Source organism: Gambusia affinis, linkage group LG23, assembly GCF_019740435.1.
Source record: "Gambusia affinis linkage group LG23, SWU_Gaff_1.0, whole genome shotgun sequence".
NCBI classification, from domain to species: Eukaryota; Metazoa; Chordata; class Actinopteri; order Cyprinodontiformes; family Poeciliidae; genus Gambusia; species Gambusia affinis.
Genome location: NC_057890.1, coordinates 15,067,583 through 15,087,460, shown reverse-complemented (window position 1 = coordinate 15,087,460; position 19,878 = coordinate 15,067,583). Strand labels below are relative to the sequence as shown.

Below are 19,878 nucleotides of genomic sequence, written 5' to 3'. Positions count from 1 at the left end.
TTTTAAACTTTTTTTTTACAGCTGGCAAAATATTATTTTTAAATAGATGGTAATATTTACAAAATTTTATATTCAAAATCTTTAAAATTGTATAATTTAATATCAAATGGTTATATGTGACATTGCAGATGCTTAATCCTCAAATATCCTGCGATTGGTATAATTGCCTCGGAGCTGAAGTCTAACTTTGAGTTCCCACATCCCGACTCTGCATGACTCAGTGGTTCATGCTAATGAGTGTTTCCAGGCAACCATTAAAACTGAGCTGGTAAAATCATTGCTGGCAAAAAAAAGAAGAAAAATAACCCACTGCTGCTTAGTGAGATCTTTTTCTTTTCTTCCCAACTTGCTATTCATGTGCCATCTGTGTGCGACAACAGTGCCTGTTTTCACATTAACATCATAGAGGTGGCTCTCTTCTGCCAAGATTTAATTAAGTTGTGCTCTTAATTAGCCACCATCTTGAAGCCATGTCTTCAGTAACTTGGCTGATGGGGAAGAAGCAGGAGAATTTCTTTTTTTAGCTTTATCTCTAGACCCAGCTTTTTTAATAATATGTGCTAATCTACAGGTGCATCTCAATAAGTTTAAAATGTATTGAAAGTTTATTAATTTGGCCATATGGATAGAAAGTTAGTCCTTCAGATGCTGGAGTCAGGAACGTGATCCTTGTTCATTATGACTGATGGAAGAGATGGTTTGTACTTCCTCGTTCTAATTCCATGCTCTTTATTCCTACTCTGCATCCATTTAATCAATTACTCCATGTTGTAAAAATGATACCTTGTTGCCACGGTTACACACTAGAGAGACAAACATTTTTCTCAGGTAACACAATTATGACACCTCTGGTTCTGGGATTGTAGCCTTTGTGCACAGTGCATCTGTGTGTAGTAGCTCTTGATGTGCTGATTAGCATTGACTCCACTCAATGCTGCGGTTTTCCCTGTTGCTTGTGGCCTTTCTCTACCAGTTTTTTCTTCCACTAAACTTTACACATGTGTATTACCCTTCTAGTGGTGTTGGTAGTGGGGGAGGAGGTGTGTAAGGTCAGCAATCCAGCTTTTCTGTATTTTCAATCCCTTTTTTCAGTTTGGAGCAGTATTCCACTTGTCTGAAAATTTACCTTTTGAATTGACTTACTAAAATAAATTAACTTTCCATTGAAAGTGTAGATCAGTGAAACACATCTGTAACACTACAAAACTTTGATGTTAAATCTTCGCTCCTGTCAGGTGGTTTGGTATTCCCATGCTACATTGAAGCAAATATTTGAATATGTTGGCCATGTAATGCTGCCAAGTCCAGATTATTGCCAAAATAAAAATGTGAAATTGTTGAAAACAATCCCATGATGGATTAAATGGTTTCCAGAGAGACTTGTTGTGCCAAATGAGCCAAATACAACTCAAATTAGCATCAGCAGCAAATAATCCATTTTGGTTTTGCACCTGTTGAAGCCAAATAATGCAATTTGATTGCATCATTATCCAGAGTGCAGCATCTGAGTGCTATCATTCAGTGTGATTGTGTTACAATGAGAGAATTGAGTCTTGAGCAGACAAAATCAGAGAGGAGGGGAAACTGTAAGGGATTTAGATTTACTTTTCAGATTGGCTCATCTTCTGTGAATGTATTTCTCAGTGATCGTTAGACTTGATATGTGGAAAGATGTATACAAAAGCCTTTAATAAAGATGTGTAAAAGTCTTCAAATAAGTTATTACAGTAGCAGAATTTCAGCAATAAAACTTGTCTATGTTGAGGGGAGGGGGATCAAATAACTCGTTACCAGAGGTTTGCAGAGTTCAATGACGTTGGACTTTTTCTGACTGAATACGTTTAGTTAAATTAAAGTTGAGGATTTTTCCGTGTGACATCTTGTCATTCCAATAAACTATAGTTTTTGATCTTTTTTTAACAAGTGAGGTTTTGGATTATGAGCAATATTCTTCACAAGATTTTTTTATGTTTTATGGAATGAAATAAAGTTTCTCCACATTTCAACATCCACTTAAGGAGTGAGCCAGATGCCTCAGCAAAATGAAACAGAGTTTTTTTTTTTTATTATTATTTATTATTAGATGTTGGATAAACAAAGCCTGGGATCGAAGTTGAGCAAACTCTGTAAACTCATCAAAATTCAAGGGCAAAGCACAGGAGAGGGCAGGCTTAGCAAACGCTGTGTCATCATCATGCAGAGAGACCATCTGAATGTTACTGCGCCGTCTGATTTGAGTGCCAGTTTCAAGGGCGTTCTGCTTTATCCAGGCAATTATTGAGGCAGTTTGGGGCTCCAAGCTGAACCCAAACATTTCATTTATGCAAGAAAAAGACATTTCAATTCATTTACTGAAACCTTAATAGGTTTAGTCAATATTGTGTGCTCTCATTTGTTCCATTCATCCAGGTTGTATTACGGTCACCATTAGGCAGGCTGTGGCTCCAAGGTAACAGCTATTTGCTTGCTCCTTTGAAGAGAAGCATCTTTCAAAGGAGACACTTCAGTGCTTCCAAGTAAATCTAGCCCCTTCTGACCAATCAAAGACAGTTGAATGTAACCTGAGGTTGCCTACATGTAGCTTTAAAGTTTTGTTAATTGACTGTTCCACCCATGTACAGAGTAGATAACTGGAAAAGCCTTTTGTCTGTCTAAAGAGTAAAGGTATGTTCAAAAATCAATGCTACAACTGTTTTCTGACCTTCTTCTGTTCTTTCTACAAACACTTAGGCCAAATTCGTGAATGTGCTGCTTTGGTTACGCCTGTTTCATATATTCCTTTCACATAATCATTTTCATTTTTACACTTTCAGTTTTGATTCTTGTATTTTCAGCTAAGTAAACAGGAAAAAATGCAGTTTATTGCTATCTGTCATGCAGTTTAATCTGATGACAAAGCGACATCTCAGGCAACATAATTAGCAGGCACAGCATTACAGGCTTTCTCCTGCTCTCACTTTTTATATTAATTTTTTTTTCCCCATTTGACTTCAGCATCTGCAGCAACAAGATTATCGAATGTTTTGATGTCAACAGAGAAACGTTGACTGACAGGCCCGGCGAAACGGGAGCACCAGATCATATGGTAACTGACAGCAGAGACCCATTCTTTATCCTCTGCACAGAGTAAACAAGGCAAACAAAGAATTTAATTATTCTTTCCGTCTCGGCAGAGTAAAACTGACTTGCAGGAGAGGATTTTGCTGGTCCATTTCTCCATTATCTTATTGTTTATGCTTAAATAGAGCTTGAATGATAATACCTGGTGCAGAGATCATTCAAATTTCCTAAATTTAATAATCAGATAATGAAGACAAATTTTTCAGCAGGAGAAATTATGTGCACAATTGCCTGTAGGGGGCAGGCTTCTCAACATTTTCAGTCTAAAATCAAAAACATCCCTGCTACCTTCACAGAATATCAGTATTTAGCTTAGTCAGAGAGGTGAACTCAGTTTACTGTGTGCAATATAAAGTTTGGCTATTAGATGCAATGCCTTGATGCTATTTGGAGTAAAATCAAATTGCATTTCATTTTCTCCATCACAAAGAAACTTATTATTCTAGCCTGAATCTAACAAATACAAACTTGGAATGCTGTCTTAAATATGAAATGGTGTAAACAACTGAGAAACGGGGGTATACAAGACAGTCACACTACAGTCTCACTACATCCCACAAAATACAAGTGCCCCTGTGCAAAGGTTTGGCAGGCAGAAAGACTATTCATCTTTTTGCTATTTGCTAACAGCCTTGTTGCCACACTCCTGCCAAATTCTTCTGAGCTGAATTCAAGTGGGCCTCAAATCTGGCGGTAGTCGAAGCTGGCCGTCTGGAAGGCAGGACGAGTATGAAAGAGGGTCCATCCAGTCTTTATGCTGCATAAAGGTAGATTTAAGACTGGGAAAATGATCAAGACTTCCTAGGTATCTCCAAGCAGGATATTGACTTTGTGTCCCTGCTGCCGAACAAAAAGTCACTATTGTTCCCTAAACACTGGTCCTCCCTGGCTTCTTATTAAATAGATGTGGCAATTTGATTGTCAATATGAGCCTGAAACTAATAATGCGTGTTTGTTTCTTATGAGACTGCAATCCCTTCTCTATAGCGGTATTGCAATGTTCCTCAGCGCTACACAGGAGAATATTAAGTTCCTTGGGTCTCTACAGTGTGATGGTAGAATAACAAATGCCAGAAGTATTCAGAAATCATTGATGCAGACTTGTAAATAAAGTTTTCAGTGAGTATTTCTTAATATACTGTAACCTTTTAGAGAGCAGTTTTCAATAAACGTGTAAAATAGCAATTTATATAATACTTTAAAAGTGTTAAAAGTAAAGTGAAATGTAAAAATATTCAACAGTTGGAACTCATAATTCTAAAACTTTTTGATGCATTTTAAAATTTGTGAAATGGAATATTTTTAAAATTTGTTACAAAATGAACATTTGAAAGGTGTGTCTGTAGTTGCATCCAAAATGTTGGCTCAGTTTTTGTAAAACAGCTGAAGCTGGGTAAAAAGCATCCATGAATATAAAGTCTGTTCACAAATTCTCTTTTTTTAACTAATCCACTGTAATATCTGAATAGACTTTGATCTGAACCATTTGATTATAACTCTGGCTGCACATTAGATAGCAATTTTCTAGCTGGAACGTGAACATTTGTCATTTTCAAGCCTTTAATTGAGAAAATTGAAACGTTTAAAATATTAAATAAATTACCTTTTGCTTTAATTCATATACTTCTATGAGTTGGTGTGTTAAATAAAGTCTCAGTAGAACAGATTACATAGCATACCCTACATTGCTTTTAAGATATCATCTTCATAAGTTGTTCATCAGCTCAAACAAATGCCTTTTGGATTCTTTTGTATTTTTAGGATTTTGTCAAATCTTGCTTTAAAAATTAGTAGTTTCAGCTAATATTAATAGTAGTTTTTTCCTAATTGTGGAAGCAGTGGAACTTTTTAAAAGACTCCCAGAAGTTATTTGCAGATGTTGGACGAACTTTTAGGAAGACTGGGTCAACTTCACACACTCCCTTAGTGATTTAAGACAGGGTGGTTTCATAATAAGGGGGTTAAGTAGGACATTTCATTGAAGTTTAGCAGAGTTGCCTCTGTCTGATGAGTCTGATGAGACAGAGCTCTACACAACCAGTGTGCAACGTCAACAGACCATGCTCTACTTATTAACTGGCTAACCCCTAGAATATCCAACTGATGGGTCAATGATGCTGCATCTGCATTGCTTGGCTTTGTATGCAGTTTTTCCTGAGTTTTAGCATTTTCCAACATAATTAGTTCTCATAGTTAGGCAGTTTGTTGTCATTTCAAATGGAATTGGTGATTTGCTGTGTTGAGAACATGTCACTTCCCTTGATTTACAAAAAGAAAGTGTCAGTGCATCCTTAATTCATCTTTCTTACAAACATAGCATCTTTTCCAAAAAAATAGACAAGCTTTTCAGCTTCTTATTACAAAGATGCATTGATACAACAACGAATTAATGGACCAAATTTTATGGTTGGTTGGAGTGAATTTATCTTTAAAGTGCCTTGAGTTGCCTTGTGATGTGAATTGGCCCTATGTAAACTAACAGAATTGAATTGAATAGCCAAGTCCAGCTTGCTATGTTGCTCTGTTGGAAAGGACGGCTTCATCTTGACCAATACAATTTGAAGATTTTTTAATCTTGTTCAAAACAGCCAATTTTACACATAAAACTTTAAATTGCTTTAAATGTGATAGTGGATGAAAAATCAGTTTGTTGATTCTGTCATTGGCCTAAAAATGTCACTACTGGTAAACCTCTCGCTCCTCTGCTTATGTAACTCGCCAAACTTGAAGTATCTGATCTTTTCTTCTTCATGCAGCGTTTGGAGCAAACACAGAATATGTGCAAGTAGAGACGATACCATTTTACATATTACTCTAGACCTGCTTAACAGCTTCTTGACAATATTCTTGACATTAATCTAAAGAAGAGCTCTGACAGTGGTATGGTAAAAATGTCTGCGCTCTCCTTCTCCTTCTTGAGAGGGTGAATGTTTGCTGCGGCTATTACAGCCGAGGTAGCAAGATGGCTGAACTTATATCTTCAGTCAGAACAACAGCTAAATTGTTAAATCAGCTTCTTAAGAAACTCAGAAAAATAGTGATAAATGGAGCTGAATGGTTGGTTGTTAAATGGGGTGTTGGTCTGCACCTTGTTATTGGTTTAGTGAAGTGCTATAGATCTAATTAGATTGGAAACTAACCCTGAAAATGTATTTTTCCTTAATGGTCACCTGTGTTATTAGACTTTTGTGGGTTTCAGGAAACTTGTTTTAAGCTATATTCATCTGTAGGACCCTTAGTTATTGTCACTTGTGGTTAAGAGTTTTTTTCTCGACTCTTTTCCAGGAAAACAAACATGTCTTGAGGCCTTCGTCGCCTGGCTTATTGGGTGTCAATGACTGCCAGTGAGCCTGACTGGTATCCCCAGGCATTTGAAGTCTATTTTAAGAGTATGTGTCCCTGGAGGTAGACAGAGAGTTGTTTGTTTTTCAGGCCCACATGACTGTTACACATTCATGAAACACCTTTTCAGTAAAAGCACAGAGTTGGCTTTGAAAGCCCTCCTGCTGTCTGCTGGTAAATATCAGCTGCTAATTAGTGCCTGTTTATATCTTTCACGGCTTCATCTTTTGGAAGATAGCCGGCCCATTCTGGTACTGATTTTTCTGCCTTTTACCAATCGATGGACAGCACTGCTGCTGTCTTCTGTCTTTCTCACTTCTCCATCTGGGGGTTTCGATCAAAGGAAAGATGATGCTGGACATTACAGGGTTAAATTTTCATTTTCTGGTGAGAATTTTAGGATAACATTTGTGGGATAAAATAAAAAAAAAATCTCTTTTTGTGCTTTGAGTAAGTCAAGTGGGGTAAATTTTACCCCACTTGACTTTTTTAAATTTATTAATCAAAATTCTCGAACTAATCTTTTGTCCTCTGAAATTAGGGATTGCAAAAAAAAATTCTCCTTGATGTTTCATTCAAAGTGAACTACTAATTTTCTCTGATTATCTGAAACTTTACTGAGACTTATAAGAAAGTGCTAAATTGTGTGAAAGTACATGTGTATGCTTTTGCAAGATGAGGTTTTAGCTGCCTTTTAAAGATCTGTTGAGTATTTGAGGAACAGTAGTTCAGAGTTTTGGAGCTACAAAAGAAATATCTCATTGCTGACGTTTCTGTTAATTGTAGATATTCTACATTTTCACTGGCACTGAAGGGTTTAATTAGTGGTTATTACTGGTTAACTACTGTTAAAATAGAACAGCTCCAGGCACAAGGTTATTTTATTTAAAAGTCTGGCTAATTGTGCTTAGCCAATGTTGGACATCTTAGTTAGGAACATACAGTGGCAGTGGTAATTTGATTTTCTGTAAAGCCTGCTGTCTGCATGGACTCATTTGACACATTGCTAAAAACATTTCTTGAGCCACATGTGTATCGTCTTCTCTGTTAGACTCAGTGGAGTCTGGTTTTTCTGCTGTCAAGGTTTCTGGGTGTTTGTGATAATGGCGCCTGTGTTTGTTTTTCAGTGGACATCCATCTGGAAAAGGAAGCCTGAAAAAAATTGCTCGAACCTGTGAGTATGCGCTCAGATAACTCTTCATCAAATCTCATTATAGTCCATTTGTTAAACAACCTCAAATGGCATTTATTTAAATTTTGTATCATTAAAAAAAGGATAGAAAAGGTCTAATTATTTTATTTGCACAATATGACATATTACCCTCTGTTTCCCCATGACGCATGCACACAAAATCAATCAAATCAGTAGATCCTACAGGGAGTCAGGATGCTTGATGGCCTCTGGTCTCATTTGGGATGCAGACATTGTCCTGTTGCTTCCTTTAATGAGATCTAGAGGCGTGCAATCTAATATTCACCAGTGAGACTCCAACATGGCCCCTGAGCCTGTAGCCAAGAAAACTGTGTGTTAATTCAATGGAGTGAAGTCAGCTGTGATCAGAGCGACTGAAGTGGCCATTCACTCCAGAGGCTGAGAGGCACTGACTTTGTTTGAAACACGATGCACAAATACTCTGCGGCTTTGTTTATGCCTCGCTTAGTAGGTTGGACTTTTGCATAAATATTTCAGTAAATATTATTCACAAAGAGCTGCTTTGGGCCTGAACAAGCGCAGGTGTGGGATCAAAGGTACGGCAAGTCTGGCTGTGAATAACAAATACAAACATTTTCATGAGCGAGAGCTTCCCTTGAACTGACTCAAATACCAGTTTTTGTGAAATATTGTGATACGGAAGCTATTATTTTCATTGTTTTATTGTTCTGTTAAAGTAATCGCAAAAGTGTGCATGCCGCTTGGTTTTCTTTTAAGCTTTTTCATTAAGTCATATCCATAAATGTGAAGGTTTTTATTGGAATTGCCTGCATGCATTTTCTGCCCTATCCTTCACATCACATTAAAAGCTTGCTCATTACTAAAACTGCTTCTATCATCAGAACTGCAACTGAAATATTGGTAAAACCCTTGTGATAAGTAATCAAACAGAAAACTTGAACAATTTGTTCAATCAAAAAACAGTACTGAAAATGTATTATGTATCCAGAGTGATAATCAGTCCACTTTTAGTGTGTTGGAATGCAGGATAAAGTCCTGCTGAGGCTGTCAGTGGGGGACTCGATTGCTTTGGGCTTTCTCATATTGGTGAAGATAAGCTTATTGTGGCGTTGCCAAGATAAAGGGCTTTGCTAATGACGTTATCTCAATTTAAAGTCCTTGATCCAAGTTGTTTAAAAAAAATTCTTCTGTTACTCTCCAGTCTTTCAGTTTAAATATCTTCAAAAGCATCAAAATGACTACAAGTAGAAACAATAATAATTTTATGAAGTCTTGGTTTCTACTCATTTAAAGGGATGAACTCATAAGAGGGACATATTTTAGACTTCTTGGAACACTTTTGAAAGCTGCCAATATTACTAATTATTTCTGTGATATTTAGTAGCAAAACATCAATTTCTTTTATGCTGTTGATGATCCTAAAATCTGTCTCAGCTGTCAGCAGTGATTGATGGACTTTGCACTTCCCACCTCCACTCGGCTGTGTTTTCTTCTGTTTGCACCTCATACCTTATCTCGCTTCCAGAGATCTCTCAGCCTCCTTCCATTAGCAGGCTTATTAATCATCCTTCATGGTATATGATTGAGTTAAAGTCCTTTTGCTGGTACGTTATTCAGAAATAGTGTTATGAAAAATACTCATTCCCTAATAAATTCCTTGTGGTTTTGAATTTTTGTCACACTTCAATTTTTCAGATCATTATGTAAAATTTATCAAAGATAACTAGCATCCATTAAAAAATCAGTCTTCACATGATGAATAATTTACTAAGCAGGAGCAAAATCTGTTAAAACTGAGTGAAAAGGTTATCTATTTAAGAACCGGTTACACCTCTGCAACAGCAACTGCCATCAAGCACATGCAATAGATGGGAATATCTTTGGAGCACTGGTTCTGAAGAAGCAAGAAGTCCCAGAGCATAACACTACCACCACCATGTATGATTGCTTAAATGATTATCTGAAATACTGTTTGTTTTACACCAGATCGAGGCGCTGTGTGTTGCTTTTGGAGCTCTTTTAGCCCACTTCATATTGACAGGTTCTGTTTACGTGATTTTTTTATTTATTTATGGGTTAAGTTTTACTGATGAAACTGAACCAAAAATGTGGGTAATATCTAAAGTATGAGTTAGAAAATGTGGCAGTATATTGTTTCATTTCCTTTAGAATCAGGCCAAGTTGATTTAGATAACTTTCCCTTTTATTAAAGGATAATTTCATTTGAAAGGTTACTGTTGTACTGAAGCATGTACTAAATTATTAAAATATAAATGTTCTTCAACTTGTTCTTTACTGACAGGGAGGCATTCAAAAACATGGTCTGTTTCCTTTCTCTTAACACTTCTATTTACTAATTCGATGTTGTGGTGGTTAGAGATTTCCAGGATTTGCTGTGAAGTTCATATTAACTCATAAACCTGCTGATGCAGTTTTCATCAAACCCTCTTAAAATGCTAAAAACAGGGCTCTGACAAATAGCTGACCGATTTTGCAAATGCACATTATTTTTCTAAGCCATTAAGACGGAAAGTTGTATAATTGGTTGTAGTGGTTTTGCGGCTCTCTGATTTGTGTTTTACGGCTGTTAATGCATCCAGTTTCACCACAGTGCTGTTTACTGGTGAAAACGTTTTCTAAACTGACAGATGGGTTGTAAACACTGCTGTTGTCTGGCTGCTACGTTCTTTGCTCTTTTTCCCTTTAGAAAGCAGTTCCACAAAATACAACAATATGTACAACTTCAGCAATCATAATTTCATTCTTAATTACAGACAGGGTTGTGTGATTAATTTACTGCACAACGTAGTTCCTGCAGAAGCAGGTTAACATTTTAAATTTATTTATTGGTCACATAAAAGCAATTGTCACATTAAAAAAAAGCAACTTTCACTATATCCAAAATGATTCAGTTAAATATTGTTAGGAAAATGCAGTATTACAGCGAGAACATAAAGTTTTGGAACCATCCAGCTTTATGAGCCGGTTACCTGATAGTGGAAGTTACCATGAAGTGATTTCTTTTGATGGGTAATTTATATGTAAAAATTATATATGCTTGGTGCTTTGACTTGATCACCCTAAATCCAGAGTTGAAAATATTTATTCCACATTGTGGTTGGACTGCGACCAACAACCAGAACAAAAAGCATTCACTTTTGAAAAAGATTCACAGATCTAACAAGAGCATATCGGTTATGATTTTTAGGTTTATCACATAAGTAATGATATCCTTTTATAACATTTTTATGAACAGTGCCTGGCACTTTTGTATTTCTAAACAAACCTCCAAATAGTTCCAAAATAGTGAAATACACAGTGTGGGCCCAAAAGATTTAAAAGCATGAAAAATCCCAGACCTGAGGTTGCAAGATCTCCTCCAGCTCTTCAGCATATGAGCAACCAGGCGTCTGTAATTTCCCCTGATGAAAACAGCCGAACCCAAACCTAGACATGTATGTTGATGCTTTTGGCTTTTTCTGCTTTGAGGTGCATGAGGTTGTGTCCAACCTTCAACAAAATCCTTACAACCTTTTCAGTAGAGATTCTTCCAAAAATATGTAAACTGCAAACTTTGTCTTTACTTAATCGAGATTAAATCATTTTATTGTTCTGTTTACTTTTGTTTTGCATACTTCACTGTCAGATAATCGTATCAAGTGATGACAAAGCAGTCATATTTGCAATCAGAGGGAAACCACGTTGCATCTTTTCCATCTTCTTTGAAAGAGTTTGACCCACAGTAATGATTTGACCCCACACTTTAAGTATTTATGTTATGTGGGATTTCACATACATTTGCAGCCACGTGCCTTTTGATCTCATCTAATGAATTATTCCACACACTCCATGGGCTGGAGGAGATATCTGTCATGTCATGTTAATTAGGAAACTTTACTGGTGCAGTCGTGCTTAGGTTAAATTTTATAGAAGTAAATCTTTAAAGATCCGTTGTAAAAATAAGCATAATTATAGCTTAACACAATTGGATACAAAAGGAATATTTTCAGTCCATATTCTTCAGTCTAAAATTTTCTCAGCCACATTCTCTTTCAGTGGTTACCTTTTCATTGTTGGTGCAAAATTAAGCTTTGTATTCAGCAATGTTTCTGTGTCAGGAAGAGCAGACAGAATTGCTCTTTCCTCATTTCATTCTCACTGAGCTGCTATTTCATTTCCTGCCTTGTTCATTAAATCAAATCGGCGCCTGTCATTGGATAATAGTGCAGTGACATCAGGCAGAGACAATTTTGTGTTACTCTAACAATTTCATGTAGTAATGAAACCCACTGCTTGATACATTTTAATTTACTTTCTGGAAAATATTTGTATATTTTTAAACATAATTTTTTTTAAATTAAAACCAAAAAAATAATATTTTGTATTTTAGGCTTCTATGAAATTAATATGAACCATTTCTATGCATTTAAGTACAAGAACCAGAATGTTACAGGATCAACGTTTAAGCACTCAACATGACTCTGTTTGTTGTATATTATTAGTAGTATATTTCTCCCACCTTGATATCCTAAACATCAAAAAGTTGCTCAAAAACATCCATTTGTCCATTCCTTATTTCAGCTTAGCTTTGCAGGGAGGGTAGGACAAGAAATGGGATAAACCCTGAACCTCTTACCTTAAAAACAATGCAAACACCCAGAATCATCCCTATGATCAATGTTGAGGAACCTCTTTGCTTAAAACTAATGTTTCTTTTCAGTTTTTAAAGTAGAAAGAATGGGTAGCCATTCTTAAAATACATTTTTGAGAAGTGAAGTCTCCTGAGACTCACTGGAAGGAATCCTCATATCAGTCTGTAATTTTTGTGTAAAAGTTCTTTAAGTCATCAGTACGCCAAAGCAGGAAAAAACATTATTTGCATTATGACATGGTTTTTATTCTACTATTTCCAAATAACAAAATCCATACTAATAAATGCATGAAGAACCTACATTTGCTAGTGAGTGCCCTTAATGTTCCATTTATGTCATAGTGTGTGCTTAAAGCTGACGCATAGCGTTCAGTAGCCATCAGATAGTAGTTCTTTTCTCTGTGGGTAAAATTTCATGATCCTCACATAGTGAGAGCATAAAGTCCCTCCTGGATAAGCTTAAGAGAAGACAACACATGAGGGAGGAAGGTCTGCTATGTTCAAAATGGCCACAGGGACGCCATTTCCCACAGAGCTCCAATTCCCCTGGCTCCGCAGTGCCAGCCTGTCCTTTGTGAGCCAAAGTGACTGAGACACATTGCGGTCACCATGGGCTGGAGGAGATATGACAAATACAAAAGCCAGACCCTGTTTGCTTCTTCCCACGAGAGAGGAACGTGCGGCTCATTGATACGGCAGGAGCTTAGCTGTCGAAGACTCTTCTGGTCTCCTTGAAGGGCTGTCAAGTTTGCCACTTAAGTTTTATATCTTTGGTCATAAAAGGCGTCATGCTTATGAATTGAAATCCATTTTAAACATCTGCTGTCTTTGTAGTGCAGCAAGTGTCACTCTGATTATTTTAAATACCACAAGTAGGAACATTTGAAGTTAACACAGTTAAGCTGAGGATATTTTTAAGCTATTGTGTTTCAGGACAAAGAGACATTTTAGAGTAGATGAAATTTACCAGAATATACTTTATTCACTTCACTTTATTCAATTCTAAATGGATTTTGAGCCAGAAGTAAACATGTTACGTGTTTTAAACAAAAGACATTGTTTTGAATTTTAAGTCATATCTTTCTTTTTGGATCATCCGCCTCAATTTTCTAAACATCTGTTTCAATGTCACAAAAATAAATCTGTGTGGATTTTGTGGATTTGTTCTGGCTCAAACACATCCTTCTCAGTATTCACCTTCAGATTTTTTTTTCTTCACTTTCTTTTCGAGTGTAGACGGGAGCAGAGAAGTGTCAGCATGGCTATGTGCTAAAAAACTCCTATTGTGCGTTAAATTGAAAGCTGGTTGTGTTGCGCCTTGAGTTTCTCTTCTACAAGTCATACTGACCAATCTAGAGCCAAACCAAGCACGCTGAGTCTAACATATAGGTGTTTGTTATTCATGAAACACGCGCAGTAGGAGTTGGTGAACCCATTAAAAAGTGCCGTTTTTTGTGAGACATTGACCTAAAACATTATTTTTTTCTCATAAACAAAGAAATGTCTTTAGTTTGAGTAAAAGATTAATATTATTTAGCTAATCAAGCCAATACAAATTATGGCAAAACAGGAGGAAAGCATTGGGCTGTTAGTGCCTGTTTGTATCAGGAACTAATACACAAAGCTAACTTATATAAATTTACTCACCACATAAAGATTCCCAAGGACAATATTAACCAAATACCAAGTTGTAAGCTATCTAAAAAGTCAGGAATGCTCACTTTAGAAATGATACAATTCAAAACACATTTGATAAGAGTTATTTAAGAGGATTTTGTATCAGTGATCATAAAACTCCCCATATGAATAACTAATAAGCAGTTCAGAAACTAGTTAATAGTCCTGCAAACACTTCATAAATCATCAACATTTAAAGGGCATCAGTGGAGTTAAGTGACCTGCGCATCTTAATAATTTTTAGTAGAAGGTATAAGAATATTTCGTCCAGCACTTTAGAAATATAACATTTTGTTCAATATCAAATGAACAAAAATGTTCATTTGAAGTCAGAGTTATGGAGGCAGATTTAACGACAATGTCTTCTAGAAACAGTACATTTATGATGTCCATCAGCCCTAACTTGGGCCTGGAATATGTTGTATTTTTCTAGTATTTATGTCACTGGAAATATTTGGTTCATAAGAAAGTAATCTTGTACTCAGATAGTTTTAGAATTGCATAAAACACTTTGGTGCTCCATAGTTCTCTCTATGAAGATTGTAGGAGTAAATGACTGAACATTTGAACAGAGTTTGAGATTCCTCTATGGAGAGTTGCATCTTGTGCAGATTTACCTATGGAAAACAGTAATGTGTCCAAAGAAAAGTGGCATTTGTTTTTAATGCTAAACCTAAAGCTTAGAAAATATTGGTATCTTCCTGTTTTACAAAGAACAACAACCAAAATTGAATTACTGCAGAAATTTGTCCTTCTCTTTTTTCTGTCTTCAAGGAGCTTTGAATTGAACTGAACAGATTGATGTGCTTTTTCGAGGGCAATTTAGTTGCTTCTCATCGTCTCTGCAGTCCATTGCCCGTTTTTGTACTTCAGCCCTGTAATGAGGAGCGCAGAGGCTAACCTAATTGTGGTAAACTGTGTATTTAGCAAACTTAATCTGGCAGAGCAATATTTAAACAAACCACGGGGGTGAACTCAGTCACGCTGATGATGGTTGCTCAGCTCGTGACAAGGCTCAGCATAGGTTGTGGTTGAAAATACACAGAACGATTAGTGAGACGAAGGTGAAGTTGTCATTGACTGGCTGTCAGAATCCGGCATGGATTTGCAATTTCAATTGTAATTTCATCCCACAGGCCTTAAAGGATATCATCTTCTGTTCAGGTAGCACATGGTCCTTTAATGCTCCTGTTCTTCTTATTGTGCATTGATTTGTTAAAGATGCATAATTGCTTAATTTCTGTGGTCTTTTGCTAAATGGTCCTGCTGACAGTTTTGGTCCTGGATTCTCAGACAGTGATTTGCACCTTGTGCTTATTTGTTTCTAAGGAATCAATTATTTGCTAATCAAGAAAAAAAAATGTGTAAAATACAAAACAACATCCTTGTTGTGTAGGAATCAACATACCCTGAATAAAAAGTTGAATAAAGGTACAAACTTATCTTTCTGTTGCTGTAAGGTCAATTTTTACTGAGAAAATGAAAAACAGGAATTATACAAGCTTAAATTCTTTGTGGTATTTAAAGTCTAAGATGTTAATTATTTAAAATATTCTGAATTACACAATGCTTAATGATTGCTTTTGACTTGGTAATTGGTAGGAATGTTGATTATGTATATTTAAATAATATTTAGTATAAAATCCAAAGTTAATACAAAAAGCGAAATTATTCCTCCTGTAGCTAAACTAACATATTCATCAGTTGGATCAATGATTTGATTTTTACTCGTAGAACTAAGTAATAAAATAACTGGCCAATGTTTGCTCATTCCTAGGACTGAAAGAAAAAATTGTTTTAATTTATTTTTGCAATAAAATGAGTTGGCTTAGAATTATTCAAAATTTTATTTTCAGAATCTGTTTTTGTTTTACAATTAAGCCTTCTGATTGGATTTTCTCAGCAGTAGTTGCTCTATTTCTCTGACCTTATCCCATTTGTCTGTGTTCAAAGAATAGCAGTAAGTTGTCCCAACACTTTTCTTTCATAGCAATTGAGGTGAAATGTTGTTTGCTCCACCCTCAGCTCAGCACATTTACAATTTCTGTTTAGTTAGTGTGCAAACTGGTCATGTGCACTGCGTCAAACTTGGTGCGTTTCTAAGCAACAAAACACCTCCTAAGATTGCTGTTATTTCTGAAAACTGCGTCAAGATTTTCACACTTCCAAGAATATGTGCTCTGCTCTGAGGCTGCTTCATTAGACCAATAAGCAGTAAAACAATTCACTTTATACATTTTAGTGAAAAATAAGAAAAGAAATTCTTTAAATCCTACTTTGAGCTTAAAATAATTTTGTTGTCATGAAATAAACAAAACATCCATAAATACAGGAAAATTAACTGTTCAGATATATAAAATGTGTTTAGAAATTACTTCAAAATGTCTCCTTTTGAGAACACGCAAATGTTAAAAACTAAACTGTAAAAATGAGATTTCAGATTGCAACAATTATTTATTATATAATCATCTGAGCAATAGTGCATATAAACTGCAGAGTGCTTTTACTTTTAAAGCATAAAAACATCACAGCTGTAATTGCAACATCAGTGGTCAGCATGAGAATTAAGTTATTTCTACTCTTCAACATTTTGAAATGGGTAGCATCACAAGTGTTTTTAGTTTTTGTTTTATTTAATTTTTTGTTTCATTCTAACTGTTATTTTGCTCAGATTCACATATCTATTACCGAAGCTTCTTTTAAAGCAACCACTCTGTTACTGCTTTGAACCAGGAAAGTGATTAAAAGAAACGTTTCCCCTCTTAAAGGCAAGCAAGAAGAGCTGGAGTCAATGGACGATTTCAGTCCTGGAGTCAAGCTTTTTCGTAGGCTTGGAGATGCTTTGATCATCAGGACCAAGCTGGAGAGGTGCATTAAGACCACTCTCTTTTGTCTTTATTTTGAGGCTGTAGATGAAAAGTCTGAGTTATTTGCATTTGTGCATTGTCAGAGCAGAAGTAAGCATGTTTTCAGATATACAAATGAACCTGTTTTGAAGTTGATAGGAAGCAACAAATAAAAAGAGCCATGGATAATATTCCATTGATAATTATCAACACCCTTCAAATTAATTAAAAGCTCTTTCTCAATTACAAATTTGGGAGTCTCGCATCTCTTAAAAAGAAATTGAAGAGCACAATCTAAGGACACTTGATAAGAAACCTCTAAATTAGATCCAGTTTCATGTTTATTATTTTGGTTAGACTCTACTTCTGTTTTCTGAACCGTTTCTATGATGATTTGACCATATTTTGGCTCATTGTCTTGCTGAAAGCCTTCAAGAATTAATCTAGGAAATATATTGGTCAATTAAACATTTGCTGGTCGATCAACACTTATTTTGGTCAGATCTCTCCTTGGAGAACAGCTGGTTGTACAAAAGGTAAAAAAGACATTGAACAGTTGGACATTTGCATTCAAAAACATGCAAAAACATTTGCATTCAAAAACATAGAGAAAACCATGTTAGGTTTGCTTGTATAGATCATAGTGCATATACATCCTGAAATTTCACAAGCAGTTTTTTTGAGTAAAAATAATAAACACAACTGGAGCGTTTGATGAAAATCTTAATTATGTTACCATCTAACCAAACGATTCCAGTTCAGGACTGAGTAGACTTCACCAAACATTTACTTCTGTTACCAAAAAGCTACTTTGGACATTCCTATCAAACAACCTAGAGTTTGGACTGAGTCTTGTGAGTTCTGGTGAGGTCTGTCCTTCTTTAGGTGTTGTCAAGATGATTTTTGATCTTGACCTTGTACGCCAAAGTTTAAGCCGTCTTATTTTGTCGTCGTTCTGACTGCACATAGAAAATGTTTACGGAAGTAACTAATTTCTTGCAGCAATATTTTGACTTAAAGATGAATATTTATGTGCATCATTTGAACAGTTTTTCCTGTTCTTTCACTCATTTCCAGAATTTGTGTTAAAATACTTGAACATGAAGTTATCTTACCTTCTGAATAATATACTCAACGTAAAGGTGTTATTTTTCAACAATTATCTGAAGCAGCAGATTAAATTGCTGCAGTCAAGGATAAATTTGTTTTAAGGCTTTTTCTAAACTTTTAAAAAGGGAACAAATAATTCTGGAGGATTTTGTAATCGAATGTCAACTATCTTACATGTTTTTCGAAAACCTTTTGAATTTTATGTTTTTTTTTAAAAAGTTAACTTGTGACCTTTTTCTTTCTTAAAAAAAAAAGTCTTATGGAAATGGATTGTTGTCTGGGGTCATTTTCTCTGTTGCAAGAAAGGACGTTCTATTATAGCTTTTATTGTGTCATATAAGCTTCCTGAGGTTGATTACATGAACCTCAAGCCTGTGCAATGCGATAATACTTTTCGATTGCGGACACATGGAAATGGGGGATAGGATTTAAATACTGAGCTTGTTTCTGTTTGCAAAGTTTTGTTGTTTCAAATGCAGCTACAATGGGTTCTCCGTTTCCTTAATTGTTTTGAAAACACTAGAATAGCACAAAAACTAAAAGTTTCTTTTAGTAGTTGGATACATTTATGGGGGTGGATGATGAATACCCAACACCCATTTGACCAAGTTTAGTTTTTACTAGTTTTTTCAATATCTCAACATGAAAACAGTCCATAAAGTTCCTACACATTTGCATACACACCCACATTTACATTTCCCTGTGATAATCATGAGCAGCCTAACATGACTTGCTGGCAAAGCCCTCTTGTAATCCCCTTCCAATCATGTTTAATGCAGGCTTTTTGAGTAAGGTGACAAGAAATTAACTCAAACTCTGATCTCTATTGATTTCCCCTATATCTGTTTTGTGATTTCTGCTCAGACTGTTAAAAGATCCTCAGACATGCATATAAATAGCCATATCATCAGCTTAGCTGGCTCTAAGAGTTTTGCCTGGTAGATGGATATAACATTGTGGCAGTGACAGAGGATGAGCTGGGAATCAGTCATCCTTAGTTGAGATACAGGCCACTCTCAAATGGAAGTCTGCCAACCGAGCATCACTTTATTTTTTCCCTGGAAATTACACAGAAGACCAAACACGCGTCATCTTATCACAAAATCCATTCTGTCCTATGAACTGTGCATATCGAGATGTTACAATGGAACAAAATAACATGAACTGATTGAACTGATGATGATGTAGTTTTATCCTTGCTAGTGAGCTTCACTGATATCCTGAAAGCATTAAACAGATTCTGCTAATCCACTGTGTCACTCAGGGTTACACACACACACCCACGCACCCACTAATGGATAAAGGTTCATCATATGCTTGAGATCAGACCTAATACACCAGTGTTAGCAGTCCAGTTTTATAGTAATGTAACCAATGGGACAAATTATTTTAATATGTTTTTCTTCTTTCCAGAGGTTTTTCTCATGTGGATTAATATATTTAAAACTTTTTTTCACTGTCACACCTGTACTCCCTATCATTAATAATAAAAAAACATCATTTTGTTGCCTCAGCAAACTCAAAATGAAAAACAATGCATGCAATTCTTTTAACAGGAGTTTCTTTTTACCATTAAAAACCTTCCATGTGCTGTGAGAGCAAAATGAAACCTGTTAAAATTTATCTTGATTGAACTAAACCGAATGCACTCTGAAATTAGTTTCTATTTTTGCAATATAAATCTCAATTATATCAGTGACTTTATTTGTGAATTAGAAAATTAATCAATCAACACAAATTAAGTTGCAGGCTGTTTGGAGTCTGCAGCACAAACACACTGTTAAGCACACAATAAGCATTGAATCTTAGCTCAGGATGCAATTTTTATAATAGCAGCTCTTATTGTGAAAGGTTTTAAAGGAAGTTAATTATCAGATAAACTAAATAAACTACAGATTCACATCTGTTATATTAGCAAAATATTCTGCATATACGCACACCTTGGTGCAATGCTGAAT

The 19,878-nt window shown here is 35.7% G+C and overlaps 1 protein-coding gene across 1 annotated transcript in view; it reads left to right on the top strand.

The window, feature by feature from the left end:
• syt1a (synaptotagmin Ia) overlaps positions 1–19,878 on the top strand; it is a 163,616-nt gene that overhangs the window by 45,303 nt on the left and 98,435 nt on the right. Inside the window, 1 exon segment of the mRNA XM_044108664.1 lies at positions 7,590–7,636. The gene's annotated coding sequence lies outside the window, so the exon portion shown is untranslated.